Here is a 21,540-nt window from a genome sequence, read left to right on the forward strand (position 1 = left end):
GCCCTTAGACTCGTAAATCAAATAATAAATAAAGCCATGACAATTATCTCCCCTTAAAAACTTGCAAATAAAAAAAAAAAAAAAGAAACTCTCTCTCTATATATATTAACTGTAGCGTCTCTAAATCAAAATACGCTAACGGAAACAATTTACTGCACGAGCTTCGCCCTTTTAAAATTCATCATTCAATAAAATAAAAAGCTATAGCAAACATCTAAATGACTACTTTAAATACAGTTCCTGATTTCAAAAAAAGAAAAACCAAAAGGTAATTATATATCTATATATTTTTAAATCAAATTTATTATGTAAATTCAAAAATATATATATTTTTTCTACTCATTTCTATCTCTAACCTATACCAATTTCCTTATTAATTTTCTTATAAATTTTATATCCAAACCTTTTACTTCAATTTTTCAGATTCATCTGCCTTACTTTTAATGCTAGGTTTATTTTTGGTGTCTTTTCAATTCAATAGAAATCCTCCTAAATTTGCTGATGAGGAGACCGTGCTTACCAAAAAAACTATGTATAATTATTCTACGTGACTTCATGTATACCACAAATAAAAAGCACGGATTTCCGAAACGATCGTACAGATAATTGACTTTGTTGTTGTTCCTTCTTATGAAACTGATTTTTAATTTAATTAAATTTTGATTTTTAAATTTTTTAAAAATTTTAAAACTTTTAAATTATAAATCACATTACTTAATATTGAATTAGCTCTAGGACATTTAACTATCGAGCTTATTATATATCTAAATTACAACGAGCATTTCCTGTATTTTAATTAAACTAGTAATTTCACTATTACATTAAAATACACTTAGCTCTTTAGACTATTATTCTAATCTCCTTTAAATTATATATATATATATATGTGTGTGTGTGTGTGTGTGTGTGTGTGTGTGATGCTGAAATGATTCCTAATTTATGTGATCGATAAAGCCGGATTTTAATGTGATCGACAAAGGCGTATATATATATATATATATATATATATATATATATATATATATATATATATATATATATGTACTAGCCTTGAGGATCGGCGTTGCCCGGGTATTATGAAGTGTGTGACTAGAGGAAAAAAAACGAAAAATCGGTAGTAGGCACGCATACTTTAACCCATAATGCAGGGAAGACTTAAAAATTATCAAGCGTATTTATATAACGATTTTTATGTGGGATGATATTTATACATATGCTTATTCGATATACACATCGTACTAGATTCTAATAATATTCATGTTTGAGGGAATTGCTTTCTGACAGTCCCGCATAGCTAGAACCCTCTGTCTTTACAACCAACACCTATGTGACACTCCAGAATTATAAAAGCCCTATGAGTAAATAAATGTATATGCACCTGATGTTCATTTTTAAATACCTAATTTCCACATCTTATTAATCGTATTGCTTTAATAATTTTTATTATTATTATTATTATTATTATTATTATTATTATTATTATTATTATTATGGTTGTTGTTGTTGTTGGTGGTGATGATGGTGGTGATGATGATGATGATGATGATAATGATGATGATAATGATGCTGATGATGATAATGATGATAATAATAATAATAATAATAATAACAACAATAATAATAATAATAATAATAATAATAATAATAATAATAATAATATGTGTGAACGTGTGTGTGGGGATGCGTATTATTATCCAGAGTACTGAATAGACGTTCTCACACGTGTCATTACAAAATATTACTTTTTAATAATTGTCAATAGTGTTATCTGAAGTGTGATGGAACACTAATCTCCTTAGATTGAAAGCGCCCTGTAAATTGTTCCAGATCTACTATGCATATGTGGCAATTTCTTTCTCATTCTATGTATGTTGTATCTATTCGGGCTCACATTCCCATAGCATGTATGTGAGTAGTGGAAGGCGTCTCTCTGTATTCTTAGTACAGTCAGACGTTGCAATACAGTTATCTATCTTATAAATCTCACCTGTTTGTTTAAATATATGTATGTATGTATGTATGTATGTATGTATGTATGTATGTATCATGTGTGTATGTATGCGTGTATGTGTGTATGTATGTATGTATGTATGTGTGCGTGTATGTATGTATGTGTGCCTAAAACTTTCGACAAAGCCAACGGATTTTCACGAGCTTGGAATCGTTTTGAATCTCCACCCTTCGGACCACTAATATCGAAAAATGACTAAAAACATTAATTCGTTCCTCTTAAACTGGGCACTTTTCTACAAGGAGGTAATCACATTTTAGCCGATATTTTGGAAAGTCGTTTCCTCTATTCGATTTACTAGCTTTAATTTAAACATTCGCAAATTCCGGTTTGGCGTTAGACACAATAGCAAAGACGTCACACTCTTTCACGTTCTTTTTCTCCTTCGCGGTACGCTAGGTGTATCAGAATGTTTGTAGGAATTTTTGACACCCCTAACACGAAACTGCGAATAAAATATAAAAATCTCGTAATTTCTCTATTAAAAGTGTGTTATTTATTTTCTTTAGGGATTATACTTCCAAAATAAACTATTAAAATTGTTTTAAAAGTAATAGAAATATTTTTTTAAACAGTATTGAATTTTCCCAACTCAATATTTTTCAAATTTTAAACTTTAAAAATCTATCCAAATTTTTCTATTCATTCTATTTTTACGAGATTTTCAGGGTCAATGTGAAATGTTACGTTCTTTCCAATAAACTGAATATAATATTTTCTTCTAATAATATGTTCTTTCCAATAAACAGAATATAATATTTTAGACAAACGTTATTAACGCCCCCCCCATTTTCAAGTTTCTATTAAAAAGTAAATAATTAATTTACTCACCGAAAAGTAAATAATTAATTCACTCACAAATTGAAGAGAAAAGGTCAATAAATAATATATTCAAATTTAAAACAAAAAAAACGTAGTTTTTTTTTTAGAATATTACCTATAAAGTTTGAAGTTTAAAACCTTTTTTTTTTAAACCACGTTATTTGTTTTTGCTTTTTTGTTGTTTTTTTTTTTAATGAAACCCTGGTCCTTGCTCCTTTAATTGAAAAAAAATTAGGGTTTGGATTACATTTTTCGAGGAGTTATAAGCTTGGAAAGACAGGGGGTCGAATAATTCACGCCTCTAATTTTGAAATGTCTATTAAAAAGTAAATAATTAATTTATGTACCAAAGTCTTATATATCACAAATTGAAGAGAAAAGGTCGATAAATAATATATTCAAATTTAAAACAAAAAAAAAAACGTTTTTTTTAGAAATTTACCTGTAAAGTCCGAAGTTTAAAACCTTTAAAAAAAAAAAACACATTGTTTTTTTTTGTTTTGTTTTTTAATGAAACCTTGGTCCTTGCCCCTTAAAGTGAAAAAAAAAAAACAATTAGGGCTTGAATTACATTTTTCGAGGAGTTATAAGCTTGGAAAGATGGGGTGGAATTATTCACTATTTTCACGAAATTTCTGATACACCTAGCGTTACGCCCGCCTAGTACCACTTCTTTCTTTTTGTTTCTTCCAAACACCCGGCCAACGCCGGAAACCCACGCTAGTCTATAATATAAATCTCACATGCTTGTTTTAATGTATGTATACATTTACGTATGTAATTATATGCATGTATGTATGTATGTATGTATGTATGTATGTATGTATGTATGTATGTATGTATGTGTGTGTGTGGAAAGAATCGAGGGTTTACACAAAAACAATATCGTTTGAAAGCCCGATGCTTCGGACTACAAATAACGAAAATTTGGCTAAAAAAATAAATTCTTTCACCCTTAACTAGGTACTTTTGTATAAGGATTTGTCGCTTTTTTCGCCGATATTTTCGAAAGTCCACCTCTCTTTCCTCTAGCCGTCTCCATTTCCGGTTTTATGATGGACGCAATCTCAAAGATGGCGCGTTTTTTTTTTTTACGTTGTTGCGCTCTTTCGCGCAACGGGTTTCAGCTTGCCTGCCTCCCTGCTACTATTTTTTTATAGCTCAATAAACACCTCAAAACATTCGAGCAAGGTCGGGAACCCGGGCGAGTTAGTAATTACCATGGTCGTATGACTTACTCAATAAGGATAATGATCTTGTGTGATATATTGCATAGTTTAAACATTTGAAATGCATAACATGACCATGTTTTACGTCAACATCTTTAAATAGCATGCCATGCATCCCTCTTTTTCTACCCATCCTTTGTAATCCAGCTTTACCGTTATGATTTTCCACTTGTTTGGTGAATAAGAAATGCGTCTTTTTTTTTGCGATTGTTCTCCTCTCCGTACATTTTTTTGTATTAAATTAATCCTCCATTTACTGTATCACTTTTTGTAATTACTTTCATTCAATTTTTACATTACCATTTTGTTTAGGGCAGTTAATAATTTTTAAATAATATACATGTGCATCGTATAGAGTGTAGCCTTTATTTTTATTATTCTCATTATTATTATTTACATAATAAGAGTAGTCGCACAGGATATCATCAAATATGTCCCTGTGAGAAAAACTTGTGGTGATCTCTGGGGTTTGAATGACAAGCCTCCCCAGATTTCCAGTACTCTCCAACTTCAAAAGAATTTGCGTTATCGCAACATCCGATTATCATTGATTTGCAGTTGGCACTGACCATTGGTATTCACTTGAATTTGAGTGGCAATAAGACTCCCGAATGTTTCAGTCCTCTTTGCACTTAACTAGCGGAGGTCTGGATAGTGCTTTCTCTCCTTGTATTTTCCATACTTCTTGACCGTTCTCACTTATTTGGTGTGGCGCCAGTTTATGGTGAGTTTTGCTGACATACGCACAAAATATAGCGTGGTCGGAACTTAGGGCCTCATGGAGATGTCTTACTATTATTATTATTATTATTATTATTATTATTATTATTATTACTATTATTATTGGCTCACAAGGCGCTTTCACACAGGTCATTAAAGATCTACCATCGAAAAAATGTGGCGTTTCCTGGAAGCTGAGTGACGACAAGTCTCCCCAGATGTCTAGCACTTTCCACCTCCTTAAAAAACATTTGCAAATGAATTTGGATTATCGCAACAGCTTTCACCAATGATTTCGCGCTGACATCGATTATTGGTGCCCACTTGGATTTGAGTGGCACTAAGCCTCCCCAAAGGTTCCAGTTTCCTTCGCTCTAATCCAGCGGGGGGTGTAGGTGCGCGCTCTCTCCTCAGTCTTTCCATCCTCCTTGACATTTCTAGGCTATTTGGTATCACACTTTTTCGGGGGACAGTAAGGGAGCAATGGAAGGTTATGGAATGTGGATCTTGTAGATAATCAGCTTCGTTCCCTGTAACGTTTCTTCATGGTTTGCCTCTGCAGCAGTTTGCCTGGCTCCCGCATGTGGTTCATGTGTATTAATTAATATTTCAGCTGTTTCCATTATCGTTAGTCGTTCTATCTTTGTAGCCATTCTTCTGATTCCAATTTCTCCTATATCATTATTATTATTATTATTATTATTATTAAATAATAATAATAATAATAATAATAATAATAATAATAATAATAATAATAATAATAATAATAATAATAATAAACATTTGAAACTAATGAAAGCCAATTCTACCAAAATGTGAACGGAGGAAAAACAAAAACAGAACAACCAAATCCGACTGAAACAAAACTCTACTGGAGTAAAACATGGGAAGAGCGACCGGATCACCATAGAAATGCCGAATGGCTGAAAGACATGAAAGAAGAATTACAACAAATAGAAAAAAGAACAGTGAATGAAATCAACAAGGAAACCCCAAAAAGACCCATAGGGAAAATGGCAATATGGAGAGCACCAAGACACGACGGGATACATGCATACTGATTCAAAAAAGTCACAACCTTACACGAAGGGATAGCCCAAAACCTGAGAAGATGTATACAGGACGCAAGCGTACCAGACTGGATGACAAAAGGTAGAACCACACTGCTACAGAAGGGCACGGAGAAAGGAACCGTCCCTAGCAACTATTGGCCAATCTCATGCTTACCAACTGTGTGGAAGATACTGACAGCGCAACTGAGGGAACAACTTTACCACTCCCTGAATAACCGTGGACTCATCCCCGAGGAGCAGAAAGGATGTCAAAAGGGAAAAAGAGAAACTCATGACCTGTTATATATAGATCAAAAGATCCTAATAGAGGTAAAAAGGAGGAGAAAGAATTTAGCTATGGCATGGATCGATTACAAAAAAGCGCACGGCAGGATCCCCCAAACATGGATAATAGAATGCCTAAAATGTATAAAATACCAAGCGGGATCACCAATGTAACAGAAAATGCAATGAAAACACGGAGACTGGAATTGACAACCGATGGGCAACACATAACAGAAATAAACATACAAAGAGGCATCTTCGAAGGAGACTCACTATCACCGTTGTTGTTTATTATAGCCATAATGCCCCTGAGAAAGTGCCAAGCTGAATACAAGTTCTCCAATACAGAGGAAAAAATGAACCACCTGATGTACATGGACGATCTGAAACTTTTTTCAAGGACCGAAAAGGAGCTAGAGACACTAATTAACACTACCAGAAACTTAAGCCAAGATATCCAAATGGAATTTTGAATGGAAAAGTGTGCACAACTAGTTATAAGAAAGGGAAAACTTGAAACGACAAGAGCCATGGAATTACCCAACCAAACAGAAATGAGGGCACTAAGGGAACAAGACGACTATAAATACTTGGGAATTCTGGAAGCGGACACCATCAGAGCAACAGAAATGAAAGAGAAAATTGGAAACGAATACCTCAGGAGAACAAGAATATTCCGGGAAACGAAATTATATAGCAGAAACCTAATAAAATGTATAAATACATGGGCAGTATCACTAGCAAGATACTCTGGACCGTTTATAGGGTGGACAAAAGAAGAAATTAGACACTCGACTAGAAAACCAGGAAACTCATAATCATGCATAATGCACTACACCGAAAGGAGATACTGACAGACTCTACGTGAAAAGGAAAGACGGTGGGAGAGGACTGATCTGTATTAAGGACACGAAAAAAGAACTAGAAAAATACATAATGTAAAACACTGAAAGACACCAAAAAAAACAACAACAAAACAGAAAACAAAGAGACAAACGACAAAACGAGAAATGGGAAGAGAAACAGCTCCACAGAGGATTCATAATAATGGCAAAAGCTGAGAATAAAGAAAACACATTGACATGGATGCGAAAAGGACATATAAACCGAAAAACTGAATCTCTAATAACTGCATCACAAGATAACTCGATAAGAACTAACCATATCAAAGCAAGGATCGATACAACACAAGAAAATAGCAAATGCAAACTTTGTGGACAAAGAGAGTAAACGATAAACATTATAGTAAGTGAATGCAGCAAACTGGCCCAAAAGGAATACAAAAACAGGCATGACCAAGTGGGGAGGGCGGTGCACTGGGAATTATGGAAACCACTGCATTTTCAGCGTACAGACAAATGGTACAAGCATAAACCCGCAACAGCACTAGAAAACGAGAACCACAAAGTCCTATGGGACATGGACATACAGTCGGACAAACCAATCCAAGCAAGAAGATCAGATGTTATAATAATTTACAAGAAAGAAAAATCCTGTCAAATCGTAGACTTTGCTGTCCCAGCTGACCACAGGGTGAGTATAAAAGAAAAAGAGAAACGAAGCAAATACACAGAGCTAGCCAGAGAGTTAAAAGCGATTTGGATGATGAAGAAAATCAAAATAGTAACGATAATAGTAGGAGCACTAGGAACAATCCCAAAAAACCTGGAAAAAAGAATGGTAGAAATTGGAATCAGAGGAATAACTGCAAAAATACAAGGCCTAATGATAAAGAAAACGGGCTGAAATATTAAGGAAACCCCTAGAATATTGGCAATAACACAATACAATATAACGAAAAAGCGTTACAGGGAATGAAGAACGCCGAAGCTGCATATCAAAAAGTTCTACACCATCATCAATCATCCCCCAATTGTCTCATCACCGTTCCCCCCCCCAATAGAAAAGTGATACCAAAGAGCGGAAAAGGGTCAAGGAGGATGGAAAGACCGAGGAGAGAACGCACACCAGACCTCCGCTGGACAAGCGCGAAGAGAACTGGGATCGTGGGTAGACTTAGTGCCACTCAAATTCCAGTATAAACCAATGTTCACTACCAGCGAGTAATGGTATGAGGTTGTTGCGATGACGCAGATTTATTTGCAAATGTTATCGAAGGATGTGGAGATAGCTGGACGTTTGGGGAGACTTGTTGTCACTCAGCTTCCAGAGAACACAATAGGTCACCAAACCGATCGTTTGTTGACTAGTGTGAAAGCTCCATGTGAGCCAATAATCATAATATTAATAAATTTTGCTATCCCAGCTGAAGAAGAAAAGGAGAAACGCAGCAAATACACAAAGCTAGCAAGAGATTTGAAAGCGATTTGTTTGATGAAGAAAGTCAAAATAGTACCGATAATAGTAGGAGCACTGGGGACAATTCCGAAAAACTTCGAAAAAAGAATGGGAGAAATTAGTATGAGAGGAATGACTGCAAAGATAGAACGACTTGCCATAATGTAAACGGCTTACATATTAAGAAAACCCCTTGAATGGTGAGAATAATACACATGAACCATATGTGTGAGCCAGAAAAAATGCTGAAGAGGCAACACATCTAGAGAACTGGGACCTTGGTGAGGTTTTTAGTGCCACTCAAATTCCAGTATAGACCAATTGCCGCTGCAAACGAGAAATCAGTTTTGAGAGGCTGTTGCGATAACGCCAATTTATTTGCAAATGCTATCGAAGGAGGTGGGGAGTTCTTGAAGTCTGGGGAAAATTGCTGTCATTCAGCTTCGACGGAACACTACAGGATTTCAATCAGAGATCTTTGATGACCTGAGTGAAAGCTCCGTGTGAGCCAATAATAATATAGCTGACGTGGTCAATATTTGTATACGTGTTTATATTCTTTTGGTTTGGAATAGATTAAACGTTGAAAAAGTTGATTTGTAATGTACTTGTCAAGTCCCCTATTTCTAACTAAGCTTAGAGAGAGAAAGAGATAGAGGAAGGAGCAATAAGAAAAAAAAAATCTCTGATGAGTTTTTCGAATTAATTAAATTTTCACGTTTTATTTTGCAAAAAATGTTCGTGGGAGGTTAAAAAATGTTTCTTATTAGATTACTCAACAAAGCAATACCGGTCGAGGTAACCCCCAACCTTCTTAGAAGTATGTTTTTGATTCCGTAATTGTTCTGTACAACTAAGAAAACTTAATAAATCGCACAGAACAAATTCACGAGAACTGTATGACCTAGTTCACTCAACCATGACCTAATAAGTGTCCTTAATTATGTTAATTGTATTATTAGTATTGTAAACAAGGTATATTAAACACCAGCAGAATGCCACTTCGAATTGATACCGCACTTGTATTGATTTGTTACCTTACATATCAGTGAAAACTTTTAATATAACTATTACCGTTTGTAGGCTTATATTCCGCTGTCTGAAAAAGTCAGCTTCCTATTCATATATAATATTCCAGGTCAAATTTTCTGAGTATAATTAACACGACATTGAATATATAAAATGATCGTAAATATATCTGTAAACAGTTGTCCGTTTTTGTAGATATTTAGAACTTCATTAGTTTATTTTCATACAATCAACTATTTGTTTTATATTGTAAGATAAAACCTACTCACAATGTTTATGAAAAGGCAGCAATTTTTATACATAAAATTTGTTACTTCAATTCGAAGCATATATTGTCCATCACAAATGACGATTATTGTGGTAACGACACGAGGAATATTTGTTTAAAAAGAAACCCCTTGTTCCAAAACCTAGAGAAAGCATCTCCCTATGTGTTCTGAACAACCGCTGTTGTTTGAATAGTGTCTTAATTAACTGCTTACAATGCAAATTGCACATCGTCTAAATATCTGCACGCAAGCGCAAAAAAATACAATGGTGTGCACACTACTGAAATTCGTTATGCAAGTCAGAATCTGGATAAATAAAGGCTCACGTGACCACGATCGTTCAAATAATAAACAACATTGAGGAAGCATAAGATTAGCATACTTTACGATCATAACTATAACCAGCACCATCAACGACTTTCTTATTGTACTTTAAATAATGTAAATGAATAAACAATATAACAGAATTCAGTTGACAGTTATGTGTTTGACAAACATACAACCAAACAGAAACGTACATTGTATATGTATATGATACATCTACGCACAAATATGTATAGACGATCCTAATTGGTTTGTTCTACGTAGACTTGTCGCCATGCAAAACGCTAAATTTTGCAATGAGGAAATAATAAAATACAAATGATCAGAGACGATATTTTGGTTATTTAGTTTTCAAAAGATTTTCCACATATCAAAGGTCCTGGATATGACCTTAAACTATATCCGATGGTGAGGCCCCAGCTTGCAGGCCTTAGGGAGTGTGGAGCTCCCCTTTAATTGACATTGCTCCCAGGTCCACTCTGACCCGGAGTGGTAGCACCTGTTAGGGCCCCAACTATGGGTTAAATAGAATACGACTTAAAAATATATGATATTAAAAAATCGTTCTTCAAAATCACCAGATTCGGCATTAAATAATCCGAAAAGGGTTGATATGCCGTAAAACAAAACAACCAAACAACCACATATCAAAGCATTACAACTAGAAATTACTTCTGAATATAAGTGAAATGTTGATTGATGCTGATATATCCTTGATAATTTCGGAAGAGTCTTCTTTTCTCCAAACGTAGTACAAACGAACACATGAGAATAATTAAAGATGAGTGCACATCTTTATGCATGTGGTTAGTGGAGAAGCTGAGAGTCATGATTCATTAAGGAAGTAAATTGAATAAAAGAAATCTAATATGTTTAATCGAATTCCTATAAAGTCATTTTTAAATTGATTTATTATAACTGTAAATATTTGTATTACGTAATATACATATATATATATATATATGTATATATATATATACATATATATATATATATATATATATAAACAATTACTTTTATAAAAGAATATGTACCATCAATGTATACATATAAGCCTTCGAAATAATAATATGCAATGCCTTAATATAATGTTTGTATCTATAACTGGCCAGTTGTGTACTTGTCTGTGTCTTATAGCCGATCGTCTCATCTTCTGAATCATCCCTTCTACTATATATGTATATATATATATGTATGTATACATACATGTATGTATATATATATATATATATATATATATATATATATATATATATATATATGTGTGTATCTTTTTAAATGCCCATGTGATGCTCTGTATCTAATATTTGCAATATACAAGAACTGTTCGTTTTCCACGTAATTGCGTGTCTGGGAAGAACACATATGAATGCCAATAACCAAATCGGAAAATTACGTAAATGAGACTGGTTTTTAACAACAACGAATAGCATTCAAGTCTTCTTGACCCAGACAAATCCGGAAACATACATTCCGTTTTGTGTTTCTTTCTCCGTTTTCTACTACGCGAGTTCTTTAATTAAGAAAAAAAATGGTCCAAACGAAAACACCAATTACAGTTATATTTTCATATACTTTTATTTTATCCCCATAAGTTTCACGCCTATTTCAAGTTTTACATCGTAACTAGTAAATCCTTAGTGCTTCCATGAACCGCAGAGAAAAACTGACCAACATGTGCTATCTTTCCAATATTTTCTACTAGCGGGGGTACCCGGCGTTGCCCGAGTGTTTGTTTCCGGGACGGGGGGGGAGTTTTAAAAAATGTTATGGTAGGTAAGTAGGAAGGATCAAACCCGGAGTCATGAGTTAAAGTAGGAAAATAAAGTGTGAAAAAAAAATAAAAACATCTGCAACGTTAACAGTTCGGCCACCAAGAAAAGTCCATTCCAGTTGTTTAGGAAAAAAAAAAACGACTACGGTAGGTCTGCGCGAACGTGAAAATATAATGTGAATTGTCCAGCACGCTAACCACTACGCCACAGAGCACTGCAGCTTAGTTTAGTGATTTTAAATAACTTCACATGAAAGAACTACGAAGCCAAACCAATGTTCTCTTCTCAACTGTTCCTTGTGAACGATCCCCAAACGGTGTTAAGTGGTGGCAGGGGGAGGAGGAATTTATTAGAGAGAAAATATTTTACCACTTCCATTGATCTTAACCGAGTTTGGCCGTGACTTCTCAGCAGAAAAAGTATAGAAATCTAAGATTATAGAGGAATTTGAGAAATAATAAGCCTATAACACACCTCAGATATTGTTCTGTCGTTTGTGCATATTATATTTGCATGAAATATCTTGATTTTTAATCCTATTAATGTCAAAATCAGCGGGAAAAATGAGTTCATTTTATTTATATAGAAGAAGAAGAAAAGAAAGATAGAAGATAAGATAGATAGATAGATAGATAGATAGATAGAAGAGAAGAAGAATAGAAGAAAGAAAGAGAAGAAGAATAGAGAAGAAGAGAAGATAGAAGATAGAAGATAGATAGAAGATAGATAGAAGAAGATAGAATAAGAGAAGAAGAGAAGATAGAGAAGAGAAGAGGTGCACTACGGCAACCTGTGACGAACTAGTGATTTTTTTTAATTATTCGACTTCACGATGCCAGGTTAAACGTATTGTTTTAATAAACTGAATATTTCTGCTTGCTAGATTAAATTAAATCTGTTTTATTTCCAAAATAAAACTGTACTCCTATTTAATTATATGAATGTTTGAATATTTTGTTGTTTCAAATACTATCCTATTCATCCTTTTCTGCTTTTATTTATTTACATCGCATAAACATCAGTGCGATCGCAATTTTACTTCTTTCTTTTAACCAGAGTACTACACTATTGCGGGGCGTGTATATATATATATATATATATATATATATATATATATATATATATATATATATATATATATATATATATATATATTAGACATTAAGAGGAGATTATAGATATATATATAACTTCCCGTAACGGGAATTTATATATCTATCTATAATCTCCTCTTAATGTCTAATGTATGTAGAAAAAAGCGGGTCATCCTTCGTAGGGACGTGATGTCCCTCAACAAATAAGGTTGTTCCGTAATCGTGTCTGGGGAGTCGGCTAATTTCAGTTAAGTTTTTAAGATGTGATATCTACCGCCTGCATACCAGCAGTAACTATCTTAGTTGTATATGACGCGTTGCTCGTCACATCATAGAATGTAGAACTGGATGAAAATATAAGAATTTAAAAAATCGAGGCATAGTCAATAGATTGCGCCTTGGCCCATATCGTAAGGTCGTCAGTATTGCACACTTCATGAGTGCGACGACCTGGGTTCGCGCCTATGTCGGAGCACGTAACTGATGAGATGCACTACATCGAAACCCACTTTGGGCCTGGCGTTGTCCGTTGTCGATGCAATTGCTCGATTCTATCTAGTTCTGGGTTTTAGCTTTATTATGAAAGGTGTATGTGAACGGGAATTTATATATATATATATATATATACCATTTTTTATCGGTTTTAAAGAAAACAAATTATTTATATTTAACATTGACACAATTAAAATCCTTAAAAACGTAAGAATGTATAAATTTATTCCAATCATCCGTATTGTAAAGGTTGGTACGATAAATGTGTCACCCTTAAGAAAGCCACACTACATGTTTATTTTAAAATTTTATTGAAAAAGTCAAATAAGATAACTTGATTTCAATCGCCTCAATACTGGTTTGGAACTGGGAGCATGTCTTTTCCAAAACGGTCGGCGCGGGCTCGGCGAATACTCGACGAATGGAGGCAATTAGGCTGGTTTTAGTTGGCTGCAAATATGTGGGGTAGCATGATTTGGCCCTCTCTTGAAACCAGGCAAAGGAGCAGATGCGTGGCCGAAAACTTCGTTGAGTTCTGCCCTTAAGCATCGAACCGTCCAGATTTGCACAATGGTTTATATTTCATAACTTGAATTGGTAGAGAGTAGGAGTTGTGCAGCACCACAATTCTGATCTCGCTGTCAATCAGCAACCGGTAAAAGCAGGGCATTCAAATGAAGATCTGCAATTAAAAACAAGTGGTCTTGATCCATCAGAAACACTTTCTTTTCTTTCTTTCTTCTTCAGTAGTCCGTCGCTGACGACGATGACGTTGCACCATGCCTAACAGTCCCAGATAGATTACGCCTGATGGACTCGCTGGTGACTGTGGAGTCCAATTCGTGAATTGCATACACGGCCGCAGGCAGCACAAGGGAAGATGTCGTCTGCCCGCTGCGCCGCGTGCCTTTGGTGTCTTCTTCGCTCTGCTCGGTCATTATAGGTGGAGGTGAAAGTTTCCAAGCCCTCTTGGCAGATGTTTCACCATTTTCTCCGATCAGCAGCAGCATGTTCGATGACGTTGGATTCTATGCCACACTTTTTCAATGATGTTTTTAGTTGGTCCTTGAAACGTTTACGTGGACCCCCAGGGTTGCGTCTGCCATCTGCAAGTTCCCCGTAGAGGACCTTTCGTGGGAGCCTTTCTGCTGGCATCCGGATGGTGTGACCAAGCCACCTAAGTTGTCTATTAGTTAGAATTATTTCAAGTGGGCCCATTTGAGTGCGCCTGCGTATCTCATTGTGTGGCACCCTGTGTCACCATTTTAAACCTAGTATACGCTGTAAGCAGTTGGTATGAAATGCTTCTAGCTTTTTCAGGTGGCGTCTATAAGGCACCCATGACTCGCTGCCATACAAGAGGATGGAGAGACAGATTGCTCTATAGACAGAAACCTTGGTGGTGGTGGTGAGGTTACGATTCATAAAAACTCTGTGCGAGAGTCTACCAAAGGCTGCAGCAGCCAGACCAATGCGCTGTTGGACCTCACGTTAGGTCACAGGAGTCAGTGAGCACTGAGCCAAGATAAGTAAACTCTTGAGTGTTTTTCAGGGGCTGTTGGTTGATTGTGAACATTGGATGTTCCTGACGGTGTTCACATATGTTAAGTGTCTCTGTTTTGTTGATGTTGATGGCTAGACCAGCTCGGGAGTAAATGTTGGAGATAGTGTTGATGGTGCGCTGAAGACCCTCTTCAGATGAGCTCACCAGAGCTGTGTCGTCAGCGTATTGCAATTCATGGATTGCTTCTTCTGTCACACGTGATCTAGCATGGAGGCGACGCAGATTGAAGAGGTTGCCATCCAGCTGGTATGAGAGGCGGATCCCATCAGCAGGATGGATTTGCTGTTTGGCAACATTGGAAACCGCAGCAAGAAAAAGATTAAACAAGATGGGCGCAATGACGCATCCCTGCTTCACACCCGATTCTACCAGGAAGGGCTCAGATTTTAGTCCTGAACTGGAGACGCGAGCCATAGATCCATTATGGAAAGCCTTCAGGACACCCAGGAATATTGGTGGGCAGCCAAATTTGATGAGTACCTCCCAGAGCAAAGGACGGTTCACAGTGTCAAAGGCCTTGGCGAGATCTACAAAAAACCATATATAGATTTTCGTGTTGCTCGACGCTTTTCTCCTGGAGCTGTCTTGCAACAAAAACCATGTCAATCGTGCTGCGCTCCTGTCTGAAGCCACACTGCGATTCAGGTAAGACTTAATTGACAATGTGTTGGATGATACGAGACAGTAAGATTCTAGTGACAACTTTCCCTGAGGTTGACAGGAGGGAAATGCCTCGACTATTGCCACAAATATTTCTGTCACCTTTCTTTTTATATATGGTGATGATATCTGCATCCTTCCATTGTTGTGGGCAGCAGCCTGACTCCCAGACATCTTGGATGATGTTATGGAGACAAGTAGTAATGGCATCTCCGCCATGCTTAAGAAGCTCAGCTGGTATGCCATCAGGGCCAGTGGCTTTATTATTCTTGAGGTTGTTAACTGCACGGCTAACTTCATGGATAGTTGGTATTACATCCAATTCTTGTATTACAGGAAGGTCAGGAAGATGGTCAAGAAAAGTAGGGTCGATAGGGTTCTGCCTGTTCAGTAAGTCTTGGTAGTGTTCAGCCCACCGATTGAGTATGGCAGTCTTCTCAGTATAGAGTATGGAGCCATCAGCACTACGGACTGGGCAGAGGCTATTGTTCTTTGGCCCATAGGCTGTCTTAAGGGCATTATATAATTGATGTTGGTCCCCCATATCAGCTAAACCTTGGATCTCAGTTGCAAGATTGGTCCACCATTCATTTTGCATTCTTCGGGTTTCCTGTTGGACTTTTGACCGAAGCTCGGCTAGCTTGGCACGTGATGCTGGAGTTGGATTTGCAGTCACTGCTTGCTGTTGCCGATTTTTTTCTTCAATTAGTTGATGAATTCCATCAGACTGCTCGTCAAACCAGTCTCTATGTTTTCTTCTTGAGAATCCCAAAATGTCCTTGGCAGTATTGAGGAGGACTTCACAGATGCTTTCCCATTTTTCAGTTAAGAAAGCTGTTGTTATGGGATCTGCTGCAGGAGTTGGTAAGGTAAGACATTCAGCCAGTTCGTTTTGTAGAGCAGCTCGTGTTGTAATGTTGTTGAGAGCTTTGAGGTCAAGATGTTTTCTGGGAGCTTGACGGCGAGCTGGAGGCCGGATCTTAAGAAGGAAAATAAAGCGGACAAGGCGATGATCTGTCCACCCATCTGCTCCCCTCATGGCTCTGGTGATTCTCACATCTTTCATGTCATTACGTCTTACAATAACATAGTCAAGTAGGTGCCAAATTTTGGACCTAGGATGCATCCAGGTGGTCTTGAATTTGTTTTGGAGTTGGAACATGGTATTTGTGATGGACAGATTATGTTGGGAGCAGAATGTTAAAAGACGCAACCCATTATCGTTACATTTTCCAACTCCATGATGCCCTAGGACTCTCTCCCAAAGATGGTGACTGCTGCCCACTCTTGCATTGAAGTCCCCAAGGAGAATGATCTTATCTTCCTTGGGGATTGTCAGCATGATCTCATGGAGTTGGGCATAAAATTGGTCTTTCAATTCATCAGCTGAATCTAGGGTTGGTGCATACACATTGACTAGGGTAGCGTGACGTTTATTTGATAAGGGGATACGCCAAGTTATTAGCCTCTCATTGTGACCCGTTGGGCTCTGGGGAATGCTGTTGAGTAGCCTGGTCTTGATGGCAAAGGCAACTCCATGGATGCGAGGAGCACCCCTATCCAGGCCCTTCCAGAAGAAGGTGTATCCCTCTCCTGACTCGGTGAGGGAGCCCTCATTCGAGAATCGGGTCTCATTGAGAGCAGCTATGTCGATGTTGTACTTCTTTAACTCATATGCAATTAGAGCTGTTCTCCGTTTAGGTCTTGAGTTGTTGTCAAGGTCGAGAAGAGTACGCACATTCCAAGTGCCAATTATTAGCTTCTTAGTATTAATAGGACCGAGGTATTGGTTGCCACGACGAGGCTCGGCTACCTGTCCGTGGAGAGTGGAACAGACACTTGTTTGGGTCACCTTTTCTAGACCCCTCCCAATTCAGGGTGGGCGGTGTGGATCCTGAAAAGGGCCGCCCAGTCACCCTGGGAGCTTCCGAAGGAGGCTGCAGTCCCAGCCATCCAGCCACCATCACCCCGGGGCCGCCTCACGTGCAGGGTTGGAGCTAAGGGCTGCCAGCAACAACCTTGCCTGCCCCCACCACTCCTTCCCCATCGCCGGAGGACTTGTATTTGTAGATAAAAAAAAAACATTCTCCATCAGAAACACTAACGGTATCCTTTCACTATAATAATCGTCATCTGTTACGCTTCTAAAATTCAAACATCAAAATTACACGCCTACATCACGCAACAAACGTCAGTCTAACAACTTTCTTTACCAAACTTGTTAAACGTCTTTTATATTAGGATCTTAAAAATGAGAAAGAATAATGAAACAAGTCTCCTACGGAAATTGCTCAAAAGAGTCGGCCAAAATACGTCAGGAATTTTCAATTAAAAAAAACTGGAAGAATGGGTGAACTGTCAGCTTGGTAAAATGTTCTGCGTTAATTCACTTAGGATTATATAGATAAGGAAAACTTTATAAACTGGCTGAAAAGAGCATCGCTCGACTATGATAAGGATAACGTTATAATGGCTTTTACAATTCGAAAAACTGATTACTAATGCTTCAAAAATTATAAATGGTCTAAGCAATTACAATAAGTGCTGGTTTCCCTACGCCAAAATAGAGAGTGTGAGCCATCTACATCCACCTGTAAACTTCTGCTTGCTGACGGCTACCTTAGGATTCGACACAAAGCCAAAATATCTCCACTAGACGATCTGTAAAAGTGTAATATCGAATGCACTCAATAGAAAATACACCAGAAAAGACAAATGAGAAAAAGTCACCCATTATTAACTATGTTATTTCTATACTCATACAATCTGAAAGCGGAGTTATTAAAGTATACATACTGATATGTAGAAGTTATTGTTATAATTATTATGGGTTAAACAGAACAGAAAGGGTGAAACGTAAGGAAATAGCAAGGTTTGTGTATGGCATGAAAAAAAAAGCTTGGATATTATGACGATTTCTATCAATCCGAAAATTATAGTAGCAACTACACACATGATAAATATATTTTAAAAAATACATGAGGATATACGCTATGAAGCATGTGCAGGAGTGATTGAAATAATTTCACTTAAAGGGGTTTTCAGAATCTACAACAAAAATCTCTCGATTGCAATATATAAGAGTCCGCGAGAATGTGTCATCCGGTAGTATCCATCATCCACAGTGAAACTGACACAAAGATTGAAATAAAAGCGGAGAAAAACGGGTTTGATTCAAAACAAGACACTGCACAGAGGAATATACAGAAGCAGTCTACTAAAGAGTTGCATGCGGTATGAGTTCCTCAAAGATAGCTCAGATAGACCGAGCAAAAGCCAACATCTGATAAGCAACAAGATTCCAAACCTTAAGATAACAGATGAACACTAAGAACCAGGAACCAGTGATACTACCTCATCTAAAAAAGTGTCTTAAAATAACAGGTAAACCGAAAAAAAGTTATTCTTTGATAAGACAGTGGCGCGTTAGTATTGAATGTTCTGCGAAGAGCACAATTGAAACATAGTACCTTATTTTTGCATTTAAACTGAATACATTATTTAATGATAATTATATAAAACCAACCGTATATAATGTGAAAGGTATCTGTCGAATTGATTACTGTGTAAAGGTATGTGAACTTCCTCTTGGTACACTGTGGGAGGCTCCATAACTAGAGCAGGACATCAATAGTTTTAAAAACAAATGAGTGATTTAATCGATTACATTGTCAATAAGTTAATTCTTATTCAATTCTGGACAACGTTCAATTTTCCTGCTAGTATATATATATATATATATATATATATATATATATATATATATATATATATATCTGTGTGTGTGTGTGTGTGTGTGAATATTTTTATTTTCTATATTTGTAATAAGTAAATAATCATGTAAACATAACAAAGAGGATTTATCATAGCGGAGTAGTATACGGGATCCATCCGAATCATACATCATGCATGAGGAAGGTACAGAAAACGACTAAATCGTACGCAAAGTGAGAATAATAATACGCGACAGAAAAATAGGGCTAAAATCAAGAGGAATTCTGGCATTTATCTGGAAATTTGACAGACAACGGTAAAAGCAAAAAAAGACAGCAAGATACAAGGCATAATGGATGAGGATGTTTAATGTACAGATACATTCAATTTATGTAGAGCAAAATGTATGTAACAGATATCAAGAAAATGGAGCGAGAGGCAAGAACATAAGTGATGTAGTTTATTAAAAACATTCTAAAAGTAAACCATATATATTAGACTGATATAGATATAGATTTATTATTATTATTATTATTATTATTATTATTATTATTATTATTACTATATCTTAATTTTATTTGAGTTTTAATTTTTGTGAATCAGTTGAAACAATTTCGAGTTTGCACCGACCTAAAAATAAAATGAATGTTAGTGCATATGTGAACAGTTTCCTTGTAGATTGGTTTGATTGGTGTGTTATGATGATATACATATATGAAAAAAAAAAACGAGTAAACAATATTTTAAAATAGAAAAATGCGAAAAAGTCAAACTGTTTAAAGAGGATATCCTATAGAAAATTATTAGTTATCTAACTTATTATAGTCCAAGTTGTTTAGTGCTGAGATTTATAATAGTTGTCCTATGTAATGATAACACTTATTTTATGTTGACATGTTTTTAAATGTTGATATTTTTTACCGTTGCGATTTATAATGTAAACATGTTAAATGGTTGGTAATGTGTGTATTTTTTATATAGGTAAAACATTATCATATAGAAAATGTAGGTTTAGCAAAAAATGAGTTCGAAATACCTGTAGATAGAGTGTTCATCTTTATACACTCCTTTTTTTGTCTCTCCTTTTATTTCTCCGTTTTTCTCTAATTATTACTATCTGTCTATATATATATATATATATATATATATATATATATATATAACTATTTCATTTATTCACATAAATTTACTATACGAAAGTATAGATTTATGCGTAAACTTTAAGTATTTACTTCAAAAGTGCTCAATACGTAGGTAGAGCTAGTTAGTAATTTATAAAATATATATGGCGATTAAGCTACACTGAATATTCTGCGTTTCATCCAACTATAGGATTCGTCAGGCTTATGCGCGAATTCTGTCGTTGCTTCTTGTTTTTATGCATGTTGAGGATTACTAGTTTGCCAATCAGCTTTCTAGTATCCACCGCGCCCCTTCTACCAGCCAATGGGCATGCATTTCATCAAACAAAGGATCTGTTTTAGAGCATGGTTATTGGTTTTAGGTGGCCGTTCTACCACATGCACACATTTAGACGACCCATGTAAATTATGCCTCCATGAAAAATGTTCTATCCTGTACTTTAAAGAACCTCAAAATCTATTAAACTGTAGGCGGGAAATAGCAAACAACTGTGTTCACAAAATAAAACTTACTCTAGGAGAGCGATACAAAATAACTTTAAAACTAACAATGACAATAGAAAACAAACAAATAAATAAATTAAATAAACATGAATATACATAAACGATCACACGCATATATGTATATATATATATATGTGTGTGTGTGTGTGTATATATATATATGTGCATTATTGTGTACACATAGGTATATTTATATGTATTAAAAAAAAGAAGTAGAACGGCCACCTAAAACCAATGACCTAGCTCTAAAACAGATCCTTTGAACAAGAAGCAACGACAGAATTCGCGCAAAAGCCTGACGAATCCTATAGTTGGATGAAACGCAGAATATTCAGTGTAGCTTAATCGCCATATATATTTTATAAATTACTATATATACATATATATATATATATATATATATATATATAATTATTTCATTTACTCACATAAAATTAATATACGAAAGTATAAATTTATGCGTAAACTTTAAGTATTTACTTAAATAGTGCTCAATACGTAGGTAGAGTTAGTTAGTAAATTATAAATATATATGGTTTTTAAGCTACACTGAATA

This window comes from Euprymna scolopes, chromosome 14 (genome assembly GCF_053919585.1).
Source record: "Euprymna scolopes isolate OS-2025 chromosome 14, ASM5391958v1, whole genome shotgun sequence".
Taxonomy (NCBI): Eukaryota; Metazoa; Mollusca; class Cephalopoda; order Sepiida; family Sepiolidae; genus Euprymna; species Euprymna scolopes.